The sequence below is a fragment of the Phyllobates terribilis genome, unplaced genomic scaffold (assembly GCF_046119375.1).
Source record: "Phyllobates terribilis strain yellow unplaced genomic scaffold, ASM4611937v1 Scaffold_52__1_contigs__length_9100884, whole genome shotgun sequence".
NCBI classification, from domain to species: Eukaryota; Metazoa; Chordata; class Amphibia; order Anura; family Dendrobatidae; genus Phyllobates; species Phyllobates terribilis.
The window spans coordinates 8,939,706-8,954,574 of record NW_027362812.1 but is presented as its reverse complement, the minus strand read 5'-3'; the positions used below and the strand labels follow the sequence as shown (position 1 = coordinate 8,954,574).

Sequence of the window (14,869 nt, the reverse complement as noted above, 5' to 3'; positions counted from 1 at the left end):
TTTTCATGTTCAAAGTTGCAGAAGCCAGATTACAAGCTCATTTTGGTTCAACTTCAGCAACTGTGCATTGCATTGCCATGTAATGTGATGCAATGCTATCTTTCTAGCTCTCCCTTTTTACTTCCTTTTGGATAAACAGACATATTAGGCAAGCATTTTGGAGCTTTCACCTAAATAACTACAGGTGGTGAGATAAGCTGCACAATATAATTGACCTTTCAGTATATTGTTGCACACACACCATCTATTTAGCAAATGCCCTTGTTATCAACAGCAGCCTTTTAAACTCACCTGAGCTAACAGGTATGTGCGCTGGTTACTCTGCTGCGCTTAAAATTTCTTTTTTGGTTTGCTACAATGCCTTTTCTGAAACGTTGTCTCCCTCTGCTGGAACACTGACTTCTTTCATTTAATGCCTGCAGACTATAAAAGAGAACCCAACCCAAAAAGTTTGGTTGATTAGTCTGTGGCATTCTGTTAAACTGTTGCTTATGGCGGTCTCTGTGAGCTTCTCAGCGACATTCAGCCAGCCAGGTATCCTGCCTGCAGTAGATGGAATGTGGCAATGGAACGCTGGCTGCGCGTGTCATAATAGGCTCTGAGCCCTTATATACCTGTGCACAGCAGCAGCCACCTTCAGTCTGCTGCTGGACAGCCAGCAGCAGCAGCAGCAGGAGAGGTATGTAATCAGGAGCCCTCCTGCTAAGGGTAGACAGCTGCTCGTTCCACCCCACCCCCCGCCTTAATTGGTTCTCCTCCCTTCCAACGGTGTTGAGGCGGGTGGGAACAGCAGGGGGTGAAGGTGCTGTGTTTAAAGAGGTGGAGTTATGCAGATCTAAAACGCGTGGATTGCAGCAGCAGCAAGCCGAAAAGTGCAGGCATGTAAGGGATCTAGAGGTTGACAACATGTCTTCTTAACGGGAGTCCAGGAGCTCATCTCCACAAATGGACTTTTCAGGATCCTTGGGTGGCTCCGTAGTTTGAAACCAATTCTGGTTATCGCTTCTCGGCCTTTTGGCTAAGATCAAGTGTAGTATCTGTTCTTATCAGTTTAATATCTGATACGTCCCCTATCTGGGGACCATATATTAAATGGATTTTTAGAACAGGGAGATGGAAAAAGAGCTTGCTCTGTCCACTCCACGCATTGACCTGGTATTGCAGTATCTCCAGGACCGGTGCACCCCTTCTTTAATGCAGTTTCTAAAATCAGAAAGAATTGAATTCAATGTTTTTTGTTCATTTTGCTTGTTTGTCGGATTTTGGGATGGACTCTTTGGCTTTGCTTTTCTTCTCCTCATTGGATTTTTCATGTTCAAAGTTGCAGAAGCCAGATTACAAGCTCATTTTGGTTCAACTTCAGCAACTGTGCATTGCATTGCCATGTAATGTGATGCAATGCTATCTTTCTAGCTCTCCCTTTTTACTTCCTTTTGGATAAACAGACATATTAGGCAAGCATTTTGGAGCTTTCACCTAAATAACTACAGGTGGTGAGATAAGCTGCACAATATAATTGACCTTTCAGTATATTGTTGCACACACACCATCTATTTAGCAAATGCCCTTGTTATCAACAGCAGCCTTTTAAACTCACCTGAGCTAACAGGTATGTGCGCTGGTTACTCTGCTGCGCTTAAAATTTCTTTTTTGGTTTGCTACAATGCCTTTTCTGAAACGTTGTCTCCTTCTGCTGGAACACTGACTTCTTTCATTTAATGCCTGCAGACTATAAAAGAGAACCCAACCCAAAAAGTTTGGTTGATTAGTCTGTGGCATTCTGTTAAACTGTTGCTTATGGCGGTCTCTGTGAGCTTCTCAGCGACATTCAGCCAGCCAGGTATCCTGCCTGCAGTAGATGGAATGTGGCAATGGAACGCTGGCTGCGCGTGTCATAATAGGCTCTGAGCCTTTATATACCTGTGCACAGCAGCAGCCACCTTCAGTCTGCTGCTGGACAGCCAGCAGCAGCAGGAGAGGTATGTAATCAGGAGCCCTCCTGCTAAGGGTAGACAGCTGCTCGTTCCACCCCACCCCCCGCCTTAATTGGTTCTCCTCCCTTCCAATGGTGTTGAGGCGGGTGGGAACAGCAGGGGGTGAAGGTGCTGTGTTTAAAGAGGTGGAGTTATGCAGATCTAAAACGCGTGGATTGCAGCAGCAGCAAGCCGAAAAGTGCAGGCATGTAAGGGATCTAGAGGTTGACAACATGTCTTCTTAACGGGAGTCCAGGAGCTCATCTCCACAAATGGACTTTTCAGGATCCTTGGGTGGCTCCGTAGTTTGAAACGAATTCTGGTTATCGCTTCTCGGCCTTTTGGCTAAGATCAAGTGTAGTATCTGTTCTTATCAGTTTAATATCTGATACGTCCCCTATCTGGGGACCATATATTAAATGGATTTTTAGAACAGGGAGATGGAAAAAGAGCTTGCTCTGTCCACTCCAAGCATTGACCTGGTATTGCAGTATCTCCAGGACCGGTGCACCCCTTCTTTAATGCAGTTTCTAAAATCAGAAAGAATTGAATTCAATGTTTTTTGTTCATTTTGCTTGTTTGTCGGATTTTGGGATGGACTCTTTGGCTTTGCTTTTCTTCTCCTCATTGGATTTTTCATGTTCAAAGTTGCAGAAGCCAGATTACAAGCTCATTTTGGTTCAACTTCAGCAACTGTGCATTGCATTGCCATGTAATGTGATGCAATGCTATCTTTCTAGCTCTCCCTTTTTACTTCCTTTTGGATAAACAGACATATTAGGCAAGCATTTTGGAGCTTTCACCTAAATAACTACAGGTGGTGAGATAAGCTGCACAATATAATTGACCTTTCAGTATATTGTTGCACACACACCATCTATTTAGCAAATGCCCTTGTTATCAACAGCAGCCTTTTAAACTCACCTGAGCTAACAGGTATGTGCGCTGGTTACTCTGCTGCGCTTAAAATTTCTTTTTTGGTTTGCTACAATGCCTTTTCTGAAACGTTGTCTCCCTCTGCTGGAACACTGACTTCTTTCATTTAATGCCTGCAGACTATAAAAGAGAACCCAACCCAAAAAGTTTGGTTGATTAGTCTGTGGCATTCTGTTAAACTGTTGCTTATGGCGGTCTCTGTGAGCTTCTCAGCGACATTCAGCCAGCCAGGTATCCTGCCTGCAGTAGATGGAATGTGGCAATGGAACGCTGGCTGCGCGTGTCATAATAGGCTCTGAGCCCTTATATACCTGTGCACAGCAGCAGCCACCTTCAGTCTGCTGCTGGACAGCCAGCAGCAGCAGCAGCAGGAGAGGTATGTAATCAGGAGCCCTCCTGCTAAGGGTAGACAGCTGCTCGTTCCACCCCACCCCCCGCCTTAATTGGTTCTCCTCCCTTCCAACGGTGTTGAGGCGGGTGGGAACAGCAGGGGGTGAAGGTGCTGTGTTTAAAGAGGTGGAGTTATGCAGATCTAAAACGCGTGGATTGCAGCAGCAGCAAGCCGAAAAGTGCAGGCATGTAAGGGATCTAGAGGTTGACAACATGTCTTCTTAACGGGAGTCCAGGAGCTCATCTCCACAAATGGACTTTTCAGGATCCTTGGGTGGCTCCGTAGTTTGAAACCAATTCTGGTTATCGCTTCTCGGCCTTTTGGCTAAGATCAAGTGTAGTATCTGTTCTTATCAGTTTAATATCTGATACGTCCCCTATCTGGGGACCATATATTAAATGGATTTTTAGAACAGGGAGATGGAAAAAGAGCTTGCTCTGTCCACTCCACGCATTGACCTGGTATTGCAGTATCTCCAGGACCGGTGCACCCCTTCTTTAATGCAGTTTCTAAAATCAGAAAGAATTGAATTCAATGTTTTTTGTTCATTTTGCTTGTTTGTCGGATTTTGGGATGGACTCTTTGGCTTTGCTTTTCTTCTCCTCATTGGATTTTTCATGTTCAAAGTTGCAGAAGCCAGATTACAAGCTCATTTTGGTTCAACTTCAGCAACTGTGCATTGCATTGCCATGTAATGTGATGCAATGCTATCTTTCTAGCTCTCCCTTTTTACTTCCTTTTGGATAAACAGACATATTAGGCAAGCATTTTGGAGCTTTCACCTAAATAACTACAGGTGGTGAGATAAGCTGCACAATATAATTGACCTTTCAGTATATTGTTGCACACACACCATCTATTTAGCAAATGCCCTTGTTATCAACAGCAGCCTTTTAAACTCACCTGAGCTAACAGGTATGTGCGCTGGTTACTCTGCTGCGCTTAAAATTTCTTTTTTGGTTTGCTACAATGCCTTTTCTGAAACGTTGTCTCCTTCTGCTGGAACACTGACTTCTTTCATTTAATGCCTGCAGACTATAAAAGAGAACCCAACCCAAAAAGTTTGGTTGATTAGTCTGTGGCATTCTGTTAAACTGTTGCTTATGGCGGTCTCTGTGAGCTTCTCAGCGACATTCAGCCAGCCAGGTATCCTGCCTGCAGTAGATGGAATGTGGCAATGGAACGCTGGCTGCGCGTGTCATAATAGGCTCTGAGCCTTTATATACCTGTGCACAGCAGCAGCCACCTTCAGTCTGCTGCTGGACAGCCAGCAGCAGCAGCAGCAGGAGAGGTATGTAATCAGGAGCCCTCCTGCTAAGGGTAGACAGTTGCTCGTTCCACCCCACCCCCCGCCTTAATTGGTTCTCCTCCCTTCCAACGGTGTTGAGGCGGGTGGGAACAGCAGGGGGTGAAGGTGCTGTGTTTAAAGAGGTGGAGTTATGCAGATCTAAAACGCGTGGATTGCAGCAGCAGCAAGCCGAAAAGTGCAGGCATGTAAGGGATCTAGAGGTTGACAACATGTCTTCTTAACGGGAGTCCAGGAGCTCATCTCCACAAATGGACTTTTCAGGATCCTTGGGTGGCTCCGTAGTTTGAAACCAATTCTGGTTATCGCTTCTCGGCCTTTTGGCTAAGATCAAGTGTAGTATCTGTTCTTATCAGTTTAATATCTGATACGTCCCCTATCTGGGGACCATATATTAAATGGATTTTTAGAACAGGGAGATGGAAAAAGAGCTTGCTCTGTCCACTCCACGCATTGACCTGGTATTGCAGTATCTCCAGGACCGGTGCACCCCTTCTTTAATGCAGTTTCTAAAATCAGAAAGAATTGAATTCAATGTTTTTTGTTCATTTTGCTTGTTTGTCGGATTTTGGGATGGACTCTTTGGCTTTGCTTTTCTTCTCCTCATTGGATTTTTCATGTTCAAAGTTGCAGAAGCCAGATTACAAGCTCATTTTGGTTCAACTTCAGCAACTGTGCATTGCATTGCCATGTAATGTGATGCAATGCTATCTTTCTAGCTCTCCCTTTTTACTTCCTTTTGGATAAACAGACATATTAGGCAAGCATTTTGGAGCTTTCACCTAAATAACTACAGGTGGTGAGATAAGCTGCACAATATAATTGACCTTTCAGTATATTGTTGCACACACACCATCTATTTAGCAAATGCCCTTGTTATCAACAGCAGCCTTTTAAACTCACCTGAGCTAACAGGTATGTGCGCTGGTTACTCTGCTGCGCTTAAAATTTCTTTTTTGGTTTGCTACAATGCCTTTTCTGAAACGTTGTCTCCCTCTGCTGGAACACTGACTTCTTTCATTTAATGCCTGCAGACTATAAAAGAGAACCCAACCCAAAAAGTTTGGTTGATTAGTCTGTGGCATTCTGTTAAACTGTTGCTTATGGCGGTCTCTGTGAGCTTCTCAGCGACATTCAGCCAGCCAGGTATCCTGCCTGCAGTAGATGGAATGTGGCAATGGAACGCTGGCTGCGCGTGTCATAATAGGCTCTGAGCCTTTATATACCTATGCACAGCAGCAGCCACCTTCAGTCTGCTGCTGGACAGCCAGCAGCAGCAGCAGCAGGAGAGGTATGTAATCAGGAGCCCTCCTGCTAAGGGTAGACAGCTGCTCGTTCCACCCCACCCCCCGCCTTAATTGGTTCTCCTCCCTTCCAACGGTGTTGAGGCGGGTGGGAACAGCAGGGGGTGAAGGTGCTGTGTTTAAAGAGGTGGAGTTATGCAGATCTAAAACGCGTGGATTGCAGCAGCAGCAAGCCGAAAAGTGCAGGCATGTAAGGGATCTAGAGGTTGACAACATGTCTTCTTAACGGGAGTCCAGGAGCTCATCTCCACAAATGGACTTTTCAGGATCCTTGGGTGGCTCCGTAGTTTGAAACCAATTCTGGTTATCGCTTCTCGGCCTTTTGGCTAAGATCAAGTGTAGTATCTGTTCTTATCAGTTTAATATCTGATACGTCCCCTATCTGGGGACCATATATTAAATGGATTTTTAGAACAGGGAGATGGAAAAAGAGCTTGCTCTGTCCACTCCACGCATTGACCTGGTATTGCAGTATCTCCAGGACCGGTGCACCCCTTCTTTAATGCAGTTTCTAAAATCAGAAAGAATTGAATTCAATGTTTTTTGTTCATTTTGCTTGTTTGTCGGATTTTGGGATGGACTCTTTGGCTTTGCTTTTCTTCTCCTCATTGGATTTTTCATGTTCAAAGTTGCAGAAGCCAGATTACAAGCTCATTTTGGTTCAACTTCAGCAACTGTGCATTGCATTGCCATGTAATGTGATGCAATGCTATCTTTCTAGCTCTCCCTTTTTACTTCCTTTTGGATAAACAGACATATTAGGCAAGCATTTTGGAGCTTTCACCTAAATAACTACAGGTGGTGAGATAAGCTGCACAATATAATTGACCTTTCAGTATATTGTTGCACACACACCATCTATTTAGCAAATGCCCTTGTTATCAACAGCAGCCTTTTAAACTCACCTGAGCTAACAGGTATGTGCGCTGGTTACTCTGCTGCGCTTAAAATTTCTTTTTTGGTTTGCTACAATGCCTTTTCTGAAACGTTGTCTCCTTCTGCTGGAACACTGACTTCTTTCATTTAATGCCTGCAGACTATAAAAGAGAACCCAACCCAAAAAGTTTGGTTGATTAGTCTGTGGCATTCTGTTAAACTGTTGCTTATGGCGGTCTCTGTGAGCTTCTCAGCGACATTCAGCCAGCCAGGTATCCTGCCTGCAGTAGATGGAATGTGGCAATGGAACGCTGGCTGCGCGTGTCATAATAGGCTCTGAGCCTTTATATACCTGTGCACAGCAGCAGCCACCTTCAGTCTGCTGCTGGACAGCCAGCAGCAGCAGCAGCAGGAGAGGTATGTAATCAGGAGCCCTCCTGCTAAGGGTAGACAGCTGCTCGTTCCACCCCACCCCCCGCCTTAATTGGTTCTCCTCCCTTCCAACGGTGTTGAGGCGGGTGGGAACAGCAGGGGGTGAAGGTGCTGTGTTTAAAGAGGTGGAGTTATGCAGATCTAAAACGCGTGGATTGCAGCAGCAGCAAGCCGAAAAGTGCAGGCATGTAAGGGATCTAGAGGTTGACAACATGTCTTCTTAACGGGAGTCCAGGAGCTCATCTCCACAAATGGACTTTTCAGGATCCTTGGGTGGCTCCGTAGTTTGAAACCAATTCTGGTTATCGCTTCTCGGCCTTTTGGCTAAGATCAAGTGTAGTATCTTTCGAAAAGGCGGTTTTGGATGTTGGCCGCCCTAGTAGATTGATACATTATGCACACTGGGGTTTAGGCGCTTGTTAGTACGCCAGGTGGCTAATATAGTCATCTGGTGGAAAGCATGGCCTCCCAGGATCGACGCCATTGGGCCGGGGAAGATCGAAAGCCCGAAGTGTGAAGTGCCCCAGGAGTGGTGACCCTGGGGTGCCTTAACTCACTGGGATTGGGAACCCCACTTGAGTTTATGGCACATTTGCACTAGCACTTCAATATTTCTTTCTTCACACACACCCTTATTCCGGGCCTTCTGGCCTTAGGATGGGGAATTTTTCAATTCCCGGTCGAAGGTCCGGGCAGTATTATACTGTGAAACCTTCACTATTTATTTAATTTTTTTGTCACTGTGTGTCCACTTTTTCACGTGTGTCCACGTCCTTACTAGGATTTTGTCGGGATGCGGTTCCCTTACGGGTTCCTCTCTTGGCAGGTCTAGGGGGGGAGTGTGTGGCCATCAGGTTCCGCTCCCCCCTGAACCCCCCTGGCTCTCCTCTTTCGGGAGGAGAGCGTTGTTGGCTCCCCTCTTCCGGGAGGGGAGCACAGTCTTTGGCTCCAGTGCCTTGCTCGGATGAGAACTCGGGCAGGTGCTGGGGGTAAGATTGGGTCGCCTCTGGCTTTGGCTGGAGGTGGCTATTTGTCCCTGTTCCTCGCTGTGGCCTTCTGGCTCGGAGGGACGGGGAATGGTTTGGGGGACCCTTCTCCTTTTGGAGAGGGTTTCAAGAAGACCAGCATCCTAGTGCACTTTTTTTGTGGCACTTGTCACTTTTTTTAAGCGCACTCGGGTTTTGTACACGAATTCGGGCTTTCGAAAAAAAAAAAAAACTGTTCTTATCAGTTTAATATCTGATACGTCCCCTATCTGGGGACCATATATTAAATGGATTTTTAGAACAGGGAGATGGAAAAAGAGCTTGCTCTGTCCACTCCACGCATTGACCTGGTATTGCAGTATCTCCAGGACCGGTGCACCCCTTCTTTAATGCAGTTTCTAAAATCAGAAAGAATTGAATTCAATGTTTTTTGTTCATTTTGCTTGTTTGTCGGATTTTGGGATGGACTCTTTGGCTTTGCTTTTCTTCTCATTGGATTTTTCATGTTCAAAGTTGCAGAAGCCAGATTACAAGCTCATTTTGGTTCAACTTCAGCAACTGTGCATTGCATTGCCATGTAATGTGATGCAATGCTATCTTTCTAGCTCTCCCTTTTTACTTCCTTTTGGATAAACAGACATATTAGGCAAGCATTTTGGAGCTTTCACCTAAATAACTACAGGTGGTGAGATAAGCTGCACAATATAATTGACCTTTCAGTATATTGTTGCACACACACCATCTATTTAGCAAATGCCCTTGTTATCAACAGCAGCCTTTTAAACTCACCTGAGCTAACAGGTATGTGCGCTGGTTACTCTGCTGCGCTTAAAATTTCTTTTTTGGTTTGCTACAATGCCTTTTCTGAAACGTTGTCTCCCTCTGCTGGAACACTGACTTCTTTCATTTAATGCCTGCAGACTATAAAAGAGAACCCAACCCAAAAAGTTTGGTTGATTAGTCTGTGGCATTCTGTTAAACTGTTGCTTATGGCGGTCTCTGTGAGCTTCTCAGCGACATTCAGCCAGCCAGGTATCCTGCCTGCAGTAGATGGAATGTGGCAATGGAACGCTGGCTGCGCGTGTCATAATAGGCTCTGAGCCTTTATATACCTGTGCACAGCAGCAGCCACCTTCAGTCTGCTGCTGGACAGCCAGCAGCAGCAGCAGCAGGAGAGGTATGTAATCAGGAGCCCTCCTGCTAAGGGTAGACAGCTGCTCGTTCCACCCCACCCCCCGCCTTAATTGGTTCTCCTCCCTTCCAACGGTGTTGAGGCGGGTGGGAACAGCAGGGGGTGAAGGTGCTGTGTTTAAAGAGGTGGAGTTATGCAGATCTAAAACGCGTGGATTGCAGCAGCAGCAAGCCGAAAAGTGCAGGCATGTAAGGGATCTAGAGGTTGACAACATGTCTTCTTAACGGGAGTCCAGTAGCTCATCTCCACAAATGGACTTTTCAGGATCCTTGGGTGGCTCCGTAGTTTGAAACCAATTCTGGTTATTGCTTCTCGGCCTTTTGGCTAAGATCAAGTGTAGTATCTTTCGAAAAGGTGGTTTTGGATGTTTGCCGCCCTAGTAGATTGATACATTATGCACACTGGGGTTTAGGCGCTTGTTAGTACGCCAGGTGGCTAATATAGTCATCTAGTGGAAAGCATGGCCCCCCAGGATCGACGCCATTGAGCCGGGGAAGATCGAAAGCCCGAAGTGTGAAGTGCCCCAGGAGTGGTGACCCTGTGGTGCCTTAACTCACTGGGATTGGGAACCCCACTTGAGTTTATGGCACATTTGCACTAGCACTTCAATATTTCTTTCTTCACACACACCCTTATTCCGGGCCTTCTGGCCTTAGGATGGGGAATTTTTCAATTCCCGGTCGAAGGTCCGGGCAGTATTATACTGTGAAACCTTCACTATTTATTTAATTTCTTTGTCACTGTGTGTCCACTTATTCACGTGTGTCACGTCCTGCTAGGATTTTGTCGGGATGCGGTTCCCTTACGGGTTCCTCTCTTGGCAGGTCTAGGGGGGGAGTGTGTGGCCATCAGGTTCCGCTCCCCCCTGAACCCCCCTGGCTCTCCTCTTTCGGGAGGAGAGCGTTGTTGGCTCCCCTCTTCCGGGAGGGGAGCACAGTGTTTGGCTCCCAGTGCCTTGCTCGGGTGAGAACTCGGGCAGGTGCTGGGGGTAAGATTGGGTCGCCTCTGGCTCCGGCTGGAGGTGGCTATTTGTCCCTGTTCCTCGCTGTGGCCTTCTGGCTCGGAGGGACGGGGAATGGTTTGGGGGACCCTTCTCCTTTTGGAGAGGGTTTCAAGAAGACCAGCATCCTAGTGCACTTTTTTTGTGGCACTTGTCACTTTTTTAAGCGCACTCGGGTTTTGTACACGAATTCGGGCTTTCGAAAAAAAAAAGAAAGAAAAAAAAAAAAAAATCTGTTCTTATCAGTTTAATATCTGATACGTCCCCTATCTGGGGACCATATATTAAATGGATTTTTAGAACAGGGAGATGGAAAAAGAGCTTGCTCTGTCCACTCCACGCATTGACCTGGTATTGCAGTATCTCCAGGACCGGTGCACCCTTTCTTTAATGCAGTTTCTAAAATCAGAAAGAATTGAATTCAATGTTTTTTGTTCATTTTGCTTGTTTGTCGGATTTTGGGATGGACTCTTTGGCTTTGCTTTTCTTCTCCTCATTGGATTTTTCATGTTCAAAGTTGCAGAAGCCAGATTACAAGCTCATTTTGGTTCAACTTCAGCAACTGTGCATTGCATTGCCATGTAATGTGATGCAATGCTTTCTTTCTAGCTCTCCCTTTTTACTTCCTTTTGGATAAACAGACATATTAGGCAAGCATTTTGGAGCTTTCACCTAAATAACTACAGGTGGTGAGATAAGCTGCACAATATAATTGACCTTTCAGTATATTGTTGCACACACACCATCTATTTAGCAAATGCCCTTGTTATCAACAGCAGCCTTTTAAACTCACCTGAGCTAACAGGTATGTGCGCTGGTTACTCTGCTGCGCTTAAAATTTCTTTTTTGGTTTGCTACAATGCCTTTTCTGAAACGTTGTCTCCCTCTGCTGGAACACTGACTTCTTTCATTTAATGCCTGCAGACTATAAAAGAGAACCCAACCCAAAAAGTTTGGTTGATTAGTCTGTGGCATTCTGTTAAACTGTTGCTTATGGCGGTCTCTGTGAGCTTCTCAGCGACATTCAGCCAGCCAGGTATCCTGCCTGCAGTAGATGGAATGTGGCAATGGAACGCTGGCTGCACGTGTCATAATAGGCTCTGAGCCTTTATATACCTGTGCACAGCAGCAGCCACCTTCAGTCTGCTGCTGGACAGCCAGCAGCAGCAGCAGCAGGAGAGGTATGTAATCAGGAGCCCTCCTGCTAAGGGTAGACAGCTGCTCGTTCCACCCCACCCCCCGCCTTAATTGGTTCTCCTCCCTTCCAACGGTGTTGAGGCGGGTGGGAACAGCAGGGGGTGAAGGTGCTGTGTTTAAAGAGGTGGAGTTATGCAGATCTAAAACGCGTGGATTGCAGCAGCAGCAAGCCGAAAAGTGCAGGCATGTAAGGGATCTAGAGGTTGACAACATGTCTTCTTAACGGGAGTCCAGGAGCTCATCTCCACAAATGGACTTTTCAGGATCCTTGGGTGGCTCCGTAGTTTGAAACCAATTCTGGTTATCGCTTCTCGGCCTTTTGGCTAAGATCAAGTGTAGTATCTGTTCTTATCAGTTTAATATCTGATACGTCCCCTATCTGGGGACCATATATTAAATGGATTTTTAGAACAGGGAGATGGAAAAAGAGCTTGCTCTGTCCACTCCACGCATTGACCTGGTATTGCAGTATCTCCAGGACCGGTGCACCCCTTCTTTAATGCAGTTTCTATAATCAGAAAGAATTGAATTCAATGTTTTTTGTTCATTTTGCTTGTTTGTCGGATTTTGGGATGGACTCTTTGGCTTTGCTTTTCTTCTCCTCATTGGATTTTTCATGTTCAAAGTTGCAGAAGCCAGATTACAAGCTCATTTTGGTTCAACTTCAGCAACTGTGCATTGCATTGCCATGTAATGTGATGCAATGCTATCTTTCTAGCTCTCCCTTTTTACTTCCTTTTGGATAAACAGACATATTAGGCAAGCATTTTGGAGCTTTCACCTAAATAACTACAGGTGGTGAGATAAGCTGCACAATATAATTGACCTTTCAGTATATTGTTGCACACACACCATCTATTTAGCAAATGCCCTTGTTATCAACAGCAGCCTTTTAAACTCACCTGAGCTAACAGGTATGTGCGCTGGTTACTCTGCTGCGCTTAAAATTTCTTTTTTGGTTTGCTACAATGCCTTTTCTGAAACGTTGTCTCCCTCTGCTGGAACACTGACTTCTTTCATTTAATGCCTGCAGACTATAAAAGAGAACCCAACCCAAAAAGTTTGGTTGATTAGTCTGTGGCATTCTGTTAAACTGTTGCTTATGGCGGTCTCTGTGAGCTTCTCAGCGACATTCAGCCAGCCAGGTATCCTGCCTGCAGTAGATGGAATGTGGCAATGGAACGCTGGCTGCGCGTGTCATAATAGGCTCTGAGCCTTTATATACCTGTGCACAGCAGCAGCCACCTTCAGTCTGCTGCTGGACAGCCAGCAGCAGCAGCAGCAGGAGAGGTATGTAATCAGGAGCCCTCCTGCTAAGGGTAGACAGCTGCTCGTTCCACCCCACCCCCCGCCTTAATTGGTTCTCCTCCCTTCCAACGGTGTTGAGGCGGGTGGGAACAGCAGGGGGTGAAGGTGCTGTGTTTAAAGAGGTGGAGTTATGCAGATCTAAAACGCGTGGATTGCAGCAGCAGCAAGCCGAAAAGTGCAGGCATGTAAGGGATCTAGAGGTTGACAACATGTCTTCTTAACGGGAGTCCAGGAGCTCATCTCCACAAATGGACTTTTCAGGATCCTTGGGTGGCTCCGTAGTTTGAAACCAATTCTGGTTATCGCTTCTCGGCCTTTTGGCTAAGATCAAGTGTAGTATCTGTTCTTATCAGTTTAATATCTGATACGTCCCCTATCTGGGGACCATATATTAAATGGATTTTTAGAACAGGGAGATGGAAAAAGAGCTTGCTCTGTCCACTCCACGCATTGACCTGGTATTGCAGTATCTCCAGGACCGGTGCACCCCTTCTTTAATGCAGTTTCTAAAATCAGAAAGAATTGAATTCAATGTTTTTTGTTCATTTTGCTTGTTTGTCGGATTTTGGGATGGACTCTTTGGCTTTGCTTTTCTTCTCCTCATTGGATTTTTCATGTTCAAAGTTGCAGAAGCCAGATTACAAGCTCATTTTGGTTCAACTTCAGCAACTGTGCATTGCATTGCCATGTAATGTGATGCAATGCTATCTTTCTAGCTCTCCCTTTTTACTTCCTTTTGGATAAACAGACATATTAGGCAAGCATTTTGGAGCTTTCACCTAAATAACTACAGGTGGTGAGATAAGCTGCACAATATAATTGACCTTTCAGTATATTGTTGCACACACACCATCTATTTAGCAAATGCCCTTGTTATCAACAGCAGCCTTTTAAACTCACCTGAGCTAACAGGTATGTGCGCTGGTTACTCTGCTGCGCTTAAAATTTCTTTTTTGGTTTGCTACAATGCCTTTTCTGAAACGTTGTCTCCCTCTGCTGGAACACTGACTTCTTTCATTTAATGCCTGCAGACTATAAAAGAGAACCCAACCCAAAAAGTTTGGTTGATTAGTCTGTGGCATTCTGTTAAACTGTTGCTTATGGCGGTCTCTGTGAGCTTCTCAGCGACATTCAGCCAGCCAGGTATCCTGCCTGCAGTAGATGGAATGTGGCAATGGAACGCTGGCTGCGCGTGTCATAATAGGCTCTGAGCCTTTATATACCTGTGCACAGCAGCAGCCACCTTCAGTCTGCTGCTGGACAGCCAGCAGCAGCAGCAGCAGGAGAGGTATGTAATCAGGAGCCCTCCTGCTAAGGGTAGACAGCTGCTCGTTCCACCCCACCCCCCGCCTTAATTGGTTCTCCTCCCTTCCAACGGTGTTGAGGCGGGTGGGAACAGCAGGGGGTGAAGGTGCTGTGTTTAAAGAGGTGGAGTTATGCAGATCTAAAACGCGTGGATTGCAGCAGCAGCAAGCCGAAAAGTGCAGGCATGTAAGGGATCTAGAGGTTGACAACATGTCTTCTTAACGGGAGTCCAGGAGCTCATCTCCACAAATGGACTTTTCAGGATCCTTGGGTGGCTCCGTAGTTTGAAACCAATTCTGGTTATCGCTTCTCGGCCTTTTGGCTAAGATCAAGTGTAGTATCTGTTCTTATCAGTTTAATATCTGATACGTCCCCTATCTGGGGACCATATATTAAATGGATTTTTAGAACAGGGAGATGGAAAAAGAGCTTGCTCTGTCCACTCCACGCATTGACCTGGTATTGCAGTATCTCCAGGACCGGTGCACCCCTTCTTTAATGCAGTTTCTAAAATCAGAAAGAATTGAATTCAATGTTTTTTGTTCATTTTGCTTGTTTGTCGGATTTTGGGATGGACTCTTTGGCTTTGCTTTTCTTCTCCTCATTGGATTTTTCATGTTCAAAGTTGCAGAAGCCAGATTACAAGCTCATTTTGGTTCAACT

General features: G+C 45.7%; 10 non-coding genes and 2 pseudogenes across 10 annotated transcripts; all 12 read left to right on the top strand.

Annotated features, from left to right (window-relative positions):
- Nucleotides 1-998: 998 nt before the first annotated feature.
- LOC141191955 (U2 spliceosomal RNA) lies at nucleotides 999-1,189 on the top strand. The gene has a single exon (XR_012265651.1). It is a non-coding gene; the product is annotated as a U2 spliceosomal RNA (small nuclear RNA).
- Nucleotides 1,190-2,298: 1,109 nt separating this feature from the next.
- LOC141192033 (U2 spliceosomal RNA) lies at nucleotides 2,299-2,489 on the top strand. The gene has a single exon (XR_012265729.1). It is a non-coding gene; the product is annotated as a U2 spliceosomal RNA (small nuclear RNA).
- A 1,115-nt stretch (nucleotides 2,490-3,604) lies between these two features.
- Nucleotides 3,605-3,795, top strand: LOC141191954 (U2 spliceosomal RNA). Its single transcript, XR_012265650.1, has one exon. It is a non-coding gene; the product is annotated as a U2 spliceosomal RNA (small nuclear RNA).
- Nucleotides 3,796-4,910: 1,115 nt separating this feature from the next.
- LOC141191953 (U2 spliceosomal RNA) lies at nucleotides 4,911-5,101 on the top strand. Its single transcript, XR_012265649.1, has one exon. It is a non-coding gene; the product is annotated as a U2 spliceosomal RNA (small nuclear RNA).
- Nucleotides 5,102-6,216: 1,115 nt separating this feature from the next.
- LOC141191952 (U2 spliceosomal RNA) lies at nucleotides 6,217-6,407 on the top strand. Its single transcript, XR_012265648.1, has one exon. It is a non-coding gene; the product is annotated as a U2 spliceosomal RNA (small nuclear RNA).
- Nucleotides 6,408-7,522: 1,115 nt separating this feature from the next.
- Nucleotides 7,523-7,614, top strand: LOC141192212 (U2 spliceosomal RNA; annotated as a pseudogene).
- A 791-nt stretch (nucleotides 7,615-8,405) lies between these two features.
- Nucleotides 8,406-8,588, top strand: LOC141192155 (U2 spliceosomal RNA). Its single transcript, XR_012265837.1, has one exon. It is a non-coding gene; the product is annotated as a U2 spliceosomal RNA (small nuclear RNA).
- A 1,112-nt stretch (nucleotides 8,589-9,700) lies between these two features.
- Nucleotides 9,701-9,792, top strand: LOC141192214 (U2 spliceosomal RNA; annotated as a pseudogene).
- Nucleotides 9,793-10,586: 794 nt separating this feature from the next.
- On the top strand, nucleotides 10,587-10,781 carry LOC141192175 (U2 spliceosomal RNA). The gene has a single exon (XR_012265846.1). It is a non-coding gene; the product is annotated as a U2 spliceosomal RNA (small nuclear RNA).
- A 1,115-nt stretch (nucleotides 10,782-11,896) lies between these two features.
- On the top strand, nucleotides 11,897-12,087 carry LOC141191951 (U2 spliceosomal RNA). Its single transcript, XR_012265647.1, has one exon. It is a non-coding gene; the product is annotated as a U2 spliceosomal RNA (small nuclear RNA).
- A 1,115-nt stretch (nucleotides 12,088-13,202) lies between these two features.
- Nucleotides 13,203-13,393, top strand: LOC141191950 (U2 spliceosomal RNA). Its single transcript, XR_012265646.1, has one exon. It is a non-coding gene; the product is annotated as a U2 spliceosomal RNA (small nuclear RNA).
- A 1,115-nt stretch (nucleotides 13,394-14,508) lies between these two features.
- On the top strand, nucleotides 14,509-14,699 carry LOC141191949 (U2 spliceosomal RNA). The gene has a single exon (XR_012265645.1). It is a non-coding gene; the product is annotated as a U2 spliceosomal RNA (small nuclear RNA).
- The last annotated feature ends 170 nt before the right edge of the window (nucleotides 14,700-14,869 follow it).